Source organism: Cupressus sempervirens, chromosome 3 (genome assembly GCF_028749045.1).
Source record: "Cupressus sempervirens isolate cs-2001-9-10 chromosome 3, ASM2874904v1, whole genome shotgun sequence".
In the NCBI taxonomy this organism is placed as follows: Eukaryota; Viridiplantae; Streptophyta; class Pinopsida; order Cupressales; family Cupressaceae; genus Cupressus; species Cupressus sempervirens.
In genome coordinates, this window is record NC_143120.1 from 252,320,303 (window position 1) to 252,333,626 (window position 13,324).

The 13,324-nt window shown below is 35.1% G+C and overlaps 1 protein-coding gene across 1 annotated transcript in view; it reads right to left on the bottom strand.

The window, feature by feature from the left end:
* The window catches only part of LOC149565820 (P-loop containing nucleoside triphosphate hydrolases superfamily protein), a 289,819-nt gene that overhangs the window by 206,946 nt on the left and 69,549 nt on the right, over positions 1 to 13,324 (bottom strand). The window lies entirely within an intron of this gene.

Sequence of the window (13,324 nt, forward strand, 5' to 3'; positions counted from 1 at the left end):
CAATCTTTGTTTATAGTTTCTCTATCTAAAGAGATTGAATCTCCTTTGTTTAATACATCAAAAATTTATAACATGGTGTCGAAGCATGGGGTTTTTGAGATTTGAAAAGTCTTTAAAATCAATTGTCGCCTCTTGTTTTTTGACAATTGTTTTTCAAATTCAAGAGGGTTATTTATGTTCAACCTGCAAGGGTTTCATCAAGGCTCTTTCATCTTTCTTGCCTCATGCATCTAAGGGTTTCATAGTGTTTTCCTTCTTTGTTTCTGACCTCGCATTTGTGACATGGTTAATGACAACCCATGCAACTCATACAACGGCTATTTGTGTTTGACATCCTTGCGACTATGGTTTATAGTTTTTGGAGTTCTCCTCCTATGCATTTCACACTGTGAAAGATTCTTGGATCTGCATTATTTTACTGCACATTGAATCCTTTGATGGCATCGTTGTTTTGGAGTCGAAATTTCTCTGTTCAAACGGCTCATTTCGATATTGCGTGTCATTTCTCCAGGATTTTTATCTATGAAAGGACCTGATATTTTTTTTTGTTGCAGACTTGTTCTAAGCTGCGATGAGGATTTTGCCATCATTTTTGGTTGTATATGGGTCTGTTAGAAATGGAAAAAGAAATATGTAAATAAGCAAAACCAGGAAAGAATCTAAGTGAGTAAATGCATGATAAGATATTACCATAAAATAGGAGAGAGAAAGCTTCAAGCTCCAACACCATGAGACAAGATATTTGGAAAAGGGAAAGCAAAGAAAACCCCTTGTGACATTATGAATGAGGCATGAAAAGCCTAAGAAGAAAGAGAGAAAGAGAGAGAGAGAGCAAGAGAGCAATTGCTCATACAATAATTGAGAAGAGGAAGAAACCTCATTGTAAATGAGAGAGGAGGGTCATCTCTTAAATAGAGATGAGAGAGAGGAGTTAGAATGTAACTCCCATGTCTATGAATGCCACCATTCATAAGTGTGCGAGGCCAAGTGCGAGATTCCTCTTAAGGAGGAATAATCTAAATTACAAATAATGATATATATTTGTCCTCACATATTCCACTAGATGACAAAATAAGATGTAGTGGAAAAAGGACAAAAAAAAATATATTAGGATACCTTGGCTTATATCCTAATATATTACAACAATAAAGAAAGGAGTTCTAACTTTGGTTTATAAACACACCAAGGAAAGATTACAACTTCTAACACCCCCCTTTAATCTTTACTTGGGGTAATTACATCAAAGGGTATTAAACCCATAATTTACAAAAATCTACAACTTAATCTTCAATATGAAGTAATTTGATTGTCTTCAAGCCATATGGAACATTTGTAGATCCAAGAGAAGTACATGAGTCCTTTGAATTTGATCAAGTGGAAGCGTAGACACCTCTTCATATGTGGAAAACCAAGAAGGTTCCTTGATGGATCACCTCAAAAAAAGAGAACAACAAGACAACTATCCACAAGTAGAAGTACATTGAATTGTCCAGTTAGTAAAAAAATGAAGTTATAATAATTTAATCAAGGAGGAACTAAGAGAAATGAGAATAAATGAATGTGTTCACCAACATGCAATGGAGTTAACATGATATCTAAAATAAGTCATAAGCTCAAAATGATCATAATATGGGTCAAAATGACCAATCTTTATGCAATAAGTCTCTCATGAAAGAAACATACTAATGCACAAATGACCACAGACAAGGCCAACTAATGAAACCTACATCAAGATTGTGTCAATCTCATGGATATAGACAATCCACTAATGAGTCATCCCACTGCAAGCTAATGGGGGCGTCCCTCCATAACATGCATGACTCATGATCTAAGCAATAATGTATGCAGATCATTATCACATTAATATATGAAAATAACATAAAGGAGAGACATGTTGATCAAAGTAGAATTATCATGATTTTTGTTAGGATAATCAACAGAATGGATTACGAGGATATAACAACATATTGCCTTCAAATTGGATCAAATTATCTGAATTTGAAGGGGAAAACTTCAATAATAACATCCTCTTCATTGAAGAACAAAAATGAAACAACATGGAGGGAAACTCCATAAAAATATTATCCTATCAAAATGGAACAGATAGGATCAAATGGAGGGAAACTCCATATAAAATGAGTGCATACCAATATAGGATGGAGGGATACTCCATGGGCCAGATAAGGAAACTATGTATCAGTTATACTGAGGGGACCTACATAGTTATCCTTGAAAAAATTGGCTCCCTATGCAACTCAAAATATCATATAAATCATGTATATCAATGGTATAAAACCATAAAGTGCCAACATGGGCATGGAATGATGCTATAAAAGCATAAAACTGCAACCATGTGCAGATAGATCAATTAACTCAAATCATTAAATAATGAAGGCAATAGTGTAAGATACTCATAAACCTGAATAATTGAGATAAATAAGAAGTATTTGGAAGAGCAATAAGCATAAGTTATCAGTTAAAATCTCCATGCAAGGTGAACACAAGTGAGAAGGTATAACGGATGGGCCCACCATCAAAGACAAGAATCCTCAAAAAAGGAATTATAAATGAGGATTTTAAAAAAAACTTAACTTTTTATGTTAAAAATAAAAATAAAACTTTGATTAGTTTTAATTTTTAATTCTAAGAAAACTTCTCAAAAGGAAAATCCTCCTTAAACTTCTCCCTTTTCTTACTTAAAAGTACGTAAAGGAGTAAGAGAGATTTAAAATAAAATATTGCACTTGTCTGATAATGAATGATTACATGCCAAAAATAGGTTGACAAGAAGCAATAATAAAAGTAAATGATGCTTCTGTCAAGAGCTCAAAAAAGAAAAAAAATCTTGCATGCTAAAAAAAGGTTTTGACAGCTATAACGATATGGACGAGTTTGAAGAAATGATGGCAAAGCGCAATCTTCCTCCTCGTCCACTGCGAAGCCTCCAATTTAAAGTATTCGCTTTTTGTGAGTATGCAAAAGCAAAAGCGAGCAAAGTGTAACAGCGGCAAAGAATGAGCATATCACTACAAACCCCAACTATCTTCAACCGTGTTTTTCTATCTTTGCAGAAAATCAAAAAGATCAGGGTGTATATGATTTTTATGCCAAGACCTATGCCATTTATCGTAGCCACAAGTATACTATTCGGTTTTACAATAGGCAATCCGTACAAGACCCACTGTGCACAATTCAGAATCGTCATAGCATATGGAATCCCTGAAAACCCTCGCGTGTTTTTCCATTTGATTATCTTGTAAAAGGTCGTGGCTAGCGCCAGAAACATAAGAAACGAAATCACATTTCCTATGATCCCGAGAGCTGTACGAATCGTGTCTTCGACCGCCATTATTTCCAAAAACAGGAAATGCAAAGAGACCTAAAGGGAAAAAATCAAAACCCTACAAACACCCCAAATTTACTGGCGCTCGGAGAATAGACGAAGGGGATGAGAAGCTTCCCCCGCATGAGTACCTGGCTCGTGAGCAGGCTCGCAGCCAAATGAATTCGACTTCGGTCTTCCATGTCGTCGGACGGACTTTGAACATCCCAGAAATATCCGGAAACAAAGCATACAGAATGAGCCGTTCAGCGATAGAAACTAGAGAAACGTGAGAAGAATTGAAAGGAATAGCTCCAGGCGGCAAAAATAAGAAAAGTCGGTGGTCTTACATGAGAAAGAAGGGGGTTTTCAACGCCAAGAGCCCTTCCGATGGGGGGGGGGGAAATCAAGTTGTTAGCCCGGTGAACAGGCAAATGCTGAAATGTTGTATGTGATTCACACAATTGTAACACTAAAAAATGGCAGCCAAAGAACCTCGGCAAACAGCAACGCAACTTGAATAACAAGACAGCACGAAAAATTTTCAATATTCCATCAAAGAGGCTGTCCGATAAGACTGAATCATACTTAAGAAAAAAAATTTTAAAAATTAATCACAATTTAACAAACATTGATATCAAGATAGGAAAACCCTTTGGCGGCAAGCCTTCCAAAGGGGGTTAGATGAAAAATAATAGAAAATAAAAAGTAACCTGCACAAATTAGAGCAAACAGAAGTTAATTGGGTTTGGCGGTAAAAAATTCAATTTCTTCCATCTTAAGAAGATTAAAGAAGAAATTAGTGAAATCTCTCTCAAGAGTCTCCTTCGAATCGTACCTTCATGCAAACACTCAAAACAAAAATTAAACTGCTCTGATACCATGTTAGAAATGGAAAGAGAAATATGTAAATAAGCAAAACCAGGAAAGAATCTAAGTGAGTAAATGCATGATAAGATATTACCATAAAATAGGAGAGAGAAAGCTTCAAGCTCCAACACCATGAGACAAGATATTTGGAAAAGGGAAAGCAAAGAAAACCCCTTGTGACATTATGAATGAGGCATGAAAAGCCTAAGAAGGAAGAGAGAAAGAGAGAAAGAGAGCAAGAGAGCAATTGCTCATACAATAATTGAGAAGAGGAAGAAACCTCATTGTAAATGAGAGAGGAGGGTCATCTCTTAAATAGAGATGAGAGAGAGGAGTTAGAATGTAACTCCCATGTCTATGAATGCCACCATTCACAAGTGTGCGAGGCCAAGTGTGAGATTCCTCTTAAGGATAATCTAAATTACAAATAATGATATATATTTGTCCTCACATATTCCACTAGATGACAAAATAAGATGTAGTAGAAAAAGGACAAAAAAGAAATATATTAGGATACCTTGGCTTATATCCTAATATATTACAACAATAAAGAAAGGAGTTCTAACCTTGGTTTATAAACACACCAAGGAAAGATTACAACTTCTAACAGGGTCGATTGCTATTATACCATGAGAAGGATGCCTGAGTGTATGTTACATCCCAAATTTTTTATCTTTAAAAAATAATGTCATAGCCATTGTAATGGTTAGTTAGATACTCTTGATATCATGATCTTGTGAAATGGAAGTCATGATTACCGAACTGATTCATTGGAAAATGATGTGTTAGTTGATTTCTGTTATTTTGGCAAAATGAATACTCATATTTTAATATGAAGATTTTTGGTGGATAGTCGTTGTGACAATTATCAATTATTTTATTTTATTTGATAATTCGATTTAAATGGAGGAACATGTTATTATTGTGGTAAAATGCATTTTGGATGCAATAACAGACGAAGGGGGGGGGAAGCATTGCTAAACGGGATTCAAGGAGTGGGGCACCAATTTAGTCCATCTTCACACTACCAAGTATGCACTCTAACTACCTCAATGAAGGATTTAACAACCAGGCATTAGAGTACACCTTGAATAGTCATGAGCTACTTGAACAACTTTATAACAAGAGAAATAATAAACCTTTAATACCATGATAGAACTGTTACCTCATTTCATTTATGAGACTATGATTGAGCTCACCATTATAGATTTCTCAAATATATATATATATATATATATATATATATATATATATGATGCCACTAGTACACTCTAATGACATCTATGAATTGCACTTACATGCATATATAAGTATATGCGTACATGACTAGAGAGAATATAATAATAAAAATAAATTATATCTACTCTCAAAATTACATACGCATATAGATACATATATATATATATAAGTAGGTACCATCCTAGACAAATTATGAAAGGCATGATGACATAATACTATATATATATGTATATACATATATATAGACATTATATTGTGCAAGGATTATGGAGAACAATAGATATATTTCTTTATGTCCCAACATGAGCATTGCCACCTTAAAAGCATATTCTTTTTAAAATTTGAATTTAAATATTCTTGTAACTACAAGTCGAGCACTTCTCTCGTAACCATAGCAAGGAGACTATATTTCCATCCCCACAGTAGGGAGAGCTCTCTCTCCCTCACGCATTCTTTCTCTCCATTCACACGATTCTCTTAAGATCTTGTTTTCTATTTATTTCAAAGCATATCACAAAAATTCAATACCAAGCCGCTCATGTAGAGCTGTAGAATTCATAGTGGTTGCTCCGCACTAACACCTGGTCTTATATCTTCTTCTATATCCAGGTCACATATTTTCCCTCATGTCATTTGCATTGTGAGTAATGCATTTTCAATTGGGCATGTATTTTCCATCATGTTATTCACATTGTGAGTAATGCATTTTCGATTCAAGAAAGCTCCATTTTCCATTCAAATGCAGTGTTAGCATTGAGCATTGAGCACGATTAGCATTTGAGAGGCTATGGCATGCTCCCTATTTCGCACTCTTATTTTGATCAATTGTTTACATAAGCATCGATTGCTATAGATTTGGGAAAGGAATTCCTAGCCGATGAAATCATATAATGCTCTATGATATGTAAAATTTGCCTTGCAATAACCTCTATTTTTTTTTTCTACTTTATATGAAACAATTTTGTATGATTTCAACATAGTTCCACAAACAATCTTCTTATTTAATGGAATCTCATGACTATCAACAGTCTCCTAGGAAGCACCCATGGCCCAATAGAGCCAAAAGTATAAATGGGTGAAGAGGAGAGGAATCCTGCAAGAGAAAGGAAAAGAAAACTATTAATCAATGTCTTAAATATTTGATCAATTTAAGAAATAGAATTGCATAAGTCCAAGTCAGCTCATGTTTGTCCAAGATGTAATTGGTTGTCAAGTCGAGCGGTGGTGATCGGGTTGTCTAATACCCACCTAAATCATTGGCCAAAGTAGTATAGAGGCATGATTGCCATAAGTGATCACTGGAGGTCGAGGGTGCTAACTGACAGAGGAAAGGTTGACGAAGTAATCCCTCAGTCTTGTCTGCTACTTAGTCAACACTCTAATACCAGTATGCTCAGGATGGTAGAACTACGGTGCCCCAATCTATCCCAGAGTAAGGAGGGCCTTTCTCGTAAGAGATTTTGTGGGGATATGTTAAGGTCCGCGGTTGGGAGGTTAAGCCTATGCCAATGGTTCTCCTCTTTACCAAATGTTGAGCCTTGTACAACACACCATCAATTAATTCAATTAGCATAGTATGTATCCTAAAAATTTTACTTGCACATACCTTTATATTACTTGAAATGTATACTCGTAGATGTAGTTGAAATGATTTGTATCTTTTAAATTGAAATTGTAGAAATCAGTTAAGAAAGTTAAAGAGTTATCTTTCATATGAAATGGATATAAGCATTGTTTAATTTTGCATTATAGTTATGTTGTATTGTTTCTCAACTGCTTCATGTCATTCTGTTATGATATTCAGTTATAATCCTAGAATGTGTACTTATTTCCAGCTTAGGAAAAATGGATGTTATAATTTATAATTTTGTCCCTTGAAATCATTGTGGGATTTCTAATTTTTGTCCTTAAAAAATTACTGATTAGGTTTTAATAATTTTTTCCCTTTAAGAAAAGTTTAGTGGGTTTTCAATTTTTTCTTCAAAAACTAAGGGTTTTGCAGTTTCTATTCATAAAAATATTATTGTGAGTTTTGTGCAATTTTTTGCCTCAAAAAAACCTATTCTATTATAATCTGTGTTTCAAGATTGTGTTTTGGGTTGTAATTGATTTTCTCCTTAAAAAGATGTAATTGATTGTCAAGTCGAGCGGTGGTGATCGGGTTGTCTAATACCCACCTAAATCCTTGGCCAAGGTAGTATAGAGGCATGATTTCCATAAATGATCATTGGAGGTCAAGAGTGCTAACTAACAAAGGAAAGGTTGACAGAGGTATCCCTCAACCTTGTATGCTGCTTAGTCGACACTCTAACACCGGTATGCACAGGATGGCAGGACCATGGTGCCCCAGTCTATCCTGGGGTAGGGAGGGTCTTTCTTGTAAGAGATTGAGTGGGGATATGTTAAAGTCCGCGGTTGGGAGGTTAAGCCTATGCCAATGCTTCTCCTCTTTTCCAGATGTTGAGGCTTGTACAACACACCGTCAATTAATTTAGTTAACTTAGTATGTATCCTAAATCTTTTACTTGCACGTACATTTATATTACTTGAAATGTAGAGTTGTAGATGTGGTTGAAATGATTTGTATCTTTAAAATTGAAATTATAGAAATCAGTTAAGAAAGTTAAATGAGTTATCTTTCATATGAAATGGATATAATCATTGTTTAATTTTGGATTATAGTTATGACGTATTGTTTCTCAACTGCTTCATGTCCTTCTGTTATGATATTTGGTTATAATCCGAGAATGTGTATTTATTTCCAGCTTAGTAAAAATGGATGTTATAGTTTATAATTTATCCCTTGAAATCATTGTGTGATTTCTAATTTTTGTCCTTAGAAAACTATTGATTAGGTTTTAATATTTTTTCCCTTTAAGAAAAGTTTAGTGGGTTTTCATTTTTCCCTTCAAAACTAACAGTTTTGCAGTTTTTATTCATTAAAATATTATTGTGAGTTTTGTGTAATTTTTTGCCTCAAAACAAACTATTCTATTATGATTTGTGTCTTGAAATTTTGTTTTGTGTTGTGATTGATTTTCTACTTAAAAATTGTGTGTTTCTTTCAATTTAATCCTCAGAAATCATTTTTTGTCATTGCATGATTTTGTCCTCAAAAATGGTGTTCATGTTTGGAGGGTTTTCTAATTTATCCACACAAGAAACGAATGTCAAGTGTTTATATTTAAGGGTTTTAACCCTTTGATTTTGAAAAGAACAATGCTTTGTAAACTTCAATTTCAGGGTGTGGCAATTTTTTTCTCAAAAATCGTGGTTTCTTGCAATTTGTTTTTAGTTTCACCTCGAGTTGTTGGGACGAACATTTGCAAACATTTTTTGTAGTTTTTGCCAAAGTCATATCTGAAGGGCTTGCAGATTTTTCCACAAAATCATGGTCTCACGTTTTTGTCAATTTCAAAAGATGATTTCAGAGGGATAGCTTTATTGCCCAACATCAAGTTGGACAAATTTTGATACTCTTGGTCATTTCCAGATGTTTTGCAGATTCAAGGAGGGTCTCAACAACAGGCTCGTGTCGCAATGGTCTAATCAAAATGAGGGTTTCCTTCTATGCTTTTTTGACCAAACAACATGATGATTGTCTTCTATTGGATAGATAGAACAATGACAATTAAGGGAGGGTATTAAATATTCTAATGTTTCTATAATGGTCGTCTTAGTTTTAGTCATTTAGCCGGTTTCGATTTTGTTAGTTTGTTTTTTATTTAAAAACTCTTTTTGTGTAAGTTCACTATTTAAGGAGATCGAATCTCCTCTATTGAATACATCAAATTATCAAGTTTTATATTAAGAGGAATCCTAAAGGTAGTAACATTATGATATTTCATTTAGCAAGTAACTATTTTTAAGTTTTCACATACCTAGCAAGAAATGGTGTTCTTTAATGCAATTGTGTTTCTAATACTATAAAAATTGTGAATTGGGAAGGTTTAAAATTATATATTTTGCAATAAGGCCCAAATCATGAAGGTTATTCTTAGGTAGCAAAGAATATACCCCATCTCAAATAATTTCTCAATGAAGGGCTTATTTTATAGAAAATGGAAAAAGTGTCAATGCAAATTTTATTATAACACTAGATTCACTATTTATTTATAATACATAGTTCACAAAAGTTTGTAATTAGTTTGTAGTGTTAGTGTAAATAATTAATTACTATTTACACTTTACTTAAGTTTACTTAAGTTAAATGCATTATTTTATTAGTTGTCCTGTAGACAGCTAGGAGTATGCATACTCATATGAGTTGTGTTGTTGACAACACAAGAGTTAGCAACTCATTTTAGCACATGGTGTCTACAACACAGGAGTTTGCATATTCAACTGAGTTGTCATGTAGACAACACAGTTGTTCGCACTCTAATTAAGCACATGGTGTCTACAACATCTTTTTACGTGACACACCTATGTAACCTTATCCTCTCATCATCGTACAAACTCTTGTGCTTAATGGAGGATAATCCACTCTTGGTGGACATGTGCTTAATTGTAAGGCTTATCATTTTGCTAACTCCTAGTCATTCAAGAGGCCTTTATATACAAGCATTTCTAGTGTACATGAACAATATTAATTCATTCTCATATTGTTATTATAATCATACATTATTTGGTCCATATTGTGCTTTGTTCTTGAGCTTCTTGATCTTGGCATCATTTTGCCCTAAGGCAAATTCTTACATGGTATCAAAGCCATTGGAGAGTCATTTCATAGCCATTGGAGACCATTTTTGCTTCACCTCTCGGAGGGCCACCGATTCAGATCCGGCAAATCTACAGTCATTGGGAGCATCTACAGCCAAAGCGGACCTCACCATTGCATCTGGAGCATCGATTCAATGAATTTTGACTATAAATTTGCCTAACTTAGGCCATAATCAAAATTGAGGCAAAAAAATTTTGCAAACAGGAACCAGAAGGCCCGATTTGTAAAATTGGTATGATCTCTTCAGATCTATGCAATTGATTTTCAAATCTACAATTAGATATTGGCATGATAGTCAGAAGGTCAAAAATCCGCCAAATCAACTTTTGTTTCATCAAAATCGGACATCTGAGGTGAATTCTAGAGTCAATTGATTTTTGGAGGTGCGATGGCGGTGATTTAGGAAAAATAATTACAAAGGTGATTTTCAAACAGTGATATCTCCCTCATATGGACTCCTTTTTTCTAGCAATTTTTTTTTTGTTTTGGGGTAGAATTTCGTGATCTACACATTAGTGCAAGTTGTTTCAAATCTCTATTCCTGGATTTTTCCACAACTCCCAAATCCCGATTTTTGCAACTTCAAAGGCTTAGTTTGGGCTCATCTGGACACATATCCAGGTGCTATTTTTTTGAGAGTGCATGATTTTTTGTCTACTTTCCCAATCTAGTATTAGTTTGGAGTAATTCTGAGTAGACATAGTACTTTCCAAATTTGGTCTCATTTTGGCCTATTGCCACTTGTAATTAATTAGATCCTTGAGAGGTCTTATGACTTATTTTGTTGAGTCTGATATAGCTTCATATTTGTTGTTGTAATCAGCAAAATCAGAAGTCCACTTAGGCCCTAAATTGGCAAGTGGCCCATTGTAATCGCACTAAATATAAAGTGCCAAATCATACTTTGGGGGGTTTCATTGATTATTCTTGCATTTTGGGGGGTGCATACATTTATTGATCTCATGGAGTCTTGTTTCACATGTCAATTTGGTGCAAGACCAAGGTTGACTAAGAGGAACTATCACAAATGGAGTGCTTTAGTGATTGATCATCTAAGAGAGCATAAGGAAGTATTTCCTTTTCTATGTTCCAAAGAAATGCCCTCTTACACTGATCCGACATCTATTCACATAATTGAGTCAATCATTTTTTTCAGTATCAATGCTTATTGCTTTGATGTCATTGGAAAGCTCACTAAACCTTATGACATTTGGATGGCTCTTTGGAAAGCATATGGAGATCCAACAGTTCCTCCATTTCCAGAAGACATTCTACCTCCAGTCACTCCAATTATGGTACCTTTAACTCCAGATGAGATCATACCTCTTGATGCTCCTGTTGCTTCTACTAATCCAGTTCCAGCCACAGATGCTCCTGATTTAGTGTCGCAGGAAACATGTCTTCCTATTTCAGCTTCATGGGATGACTTCCTTTCAGACATTGCAGTGTTATTTGTGGAGTCTTACATTGAAGATGTGAGAGACATCATTGATGACATCCATCTACTCTTTGTTGAGGAGACTTCTTCTTCACTTGTTGCGAGGGAACACTCTGACCCTCAACCACTTGAGCTTTTTTTTGAGATTGACATGATTGTGGACACTTCTTTACAACAGATGGAGGAGGACTCCTTTACTTCAGAGGAGACATCTCTGTCTTTGGAGATTGTATTCCAGTTTCCTCAGACATCATATTTTCTAAAGATTCTTCCTACTAGTTGGGGAGCATTCTCTACAACACCTATGGCACCATTTCTTCATACAAGGAGGAACTTCATTCAACTTTTATGGTGCAGCTTCTTCAGTCATCAAGGAGCTTCTTTCATGGGTGTGCATTCATTATTGAGGAGAGGCGACATTGCTTCTCTTCCCATATCTTCCTATCAGGATGATTCATTGTCTTTAGAGTTAGATTCAGTTTCAAACAAGGACATGTTACCTTGTTTCCCACCTTCTTTTGGGCATCCACCAAGTTGGTTCATGGCATCTACATTCAATAAGGACTTGTCAACATATGAGCAGACTTCAGAGGCCGCATCCACACCATACTACATATAGATCCCTCTTCCATCTTCCTATCCACAGTGGAAAGCATTCTTGCACCTATACATGGTGTATCTTCTTCCTAAAGGGAGAAATGTTGTTTGTAGGCATTGGATTCTATTTTGTCTTCAAGCACTCATCATGAGGAGATCCTTCACTAAGGGGGGGATTTTGTGGAGGGATTCTCTATTGTATATGCATGATGTATGTCATAATGGGGGGGTCTTAATTACTCCATCCATACATGCATCTTTCTTTATTGTACTTATCTCTCTTTTTGGAGGAGGGTTTTTTTCATGACGTTTTTCCTCTTTCTCAATTTTCAGAGAGATTGCATTGCATCACATTGTATGTAGAGCATTGCATTTGTACATGGGTACCTAATATGGCCTAGTAGCCGGGACCCATCATGCATTTTCATCATAGCTTTTGTGAGTTTAAGTGCATTCCCCTAAGTTGCACTTAAGGGGGGGTGTTAGTGTAAATAATTAATTACTATTTAAATTTTACTTAAGTTTACTAAGGTTAAATACATTATTTTATTAGTTGTCATGTAAACACCTAGGAGTATGCGTATTCATATGAGTTGTTTTGTTGACAACACAAGAGTTAGCAACTCATTTTAGCACATGGTGTCTACAACACAAGAGTTTGCATATTCAACTGAGTTGTCATGTAAACAACACAGTTGTTCGCACTCTAATTAAGCACATGGTGTCTACAACATCTTTTTACGTGACACACCTATGTAAGCTTATCCTCTTATCATCGCACAAACTCTTGTGCTTAATGGAGGATAATCCACTCTTGGTGGACATGTGCTTAGTTGTAAGGCTTATCATTTTGCTAACTCCGAGTCATTCTAGAGGCCTTTATATACAGGCACTTCTAATGTACATGAACAATATTAATTCATTCCCATATTGTTATTATGATCATACATCATTTGGTCCATACTGTGCTTTGTTCTTGAGCTTCTTGATCTTGGCGTCATTTTGTCCTAAGGCAAATTCTTACATGGTATTAGAGCTATACCAAATTCTTACATGGTATCAGAGCTATGCCAGATTCTTACATGTAGACTTGGCTACTTATTTAGAGATTTGTCCACAAAGGTTTATTGTCTAC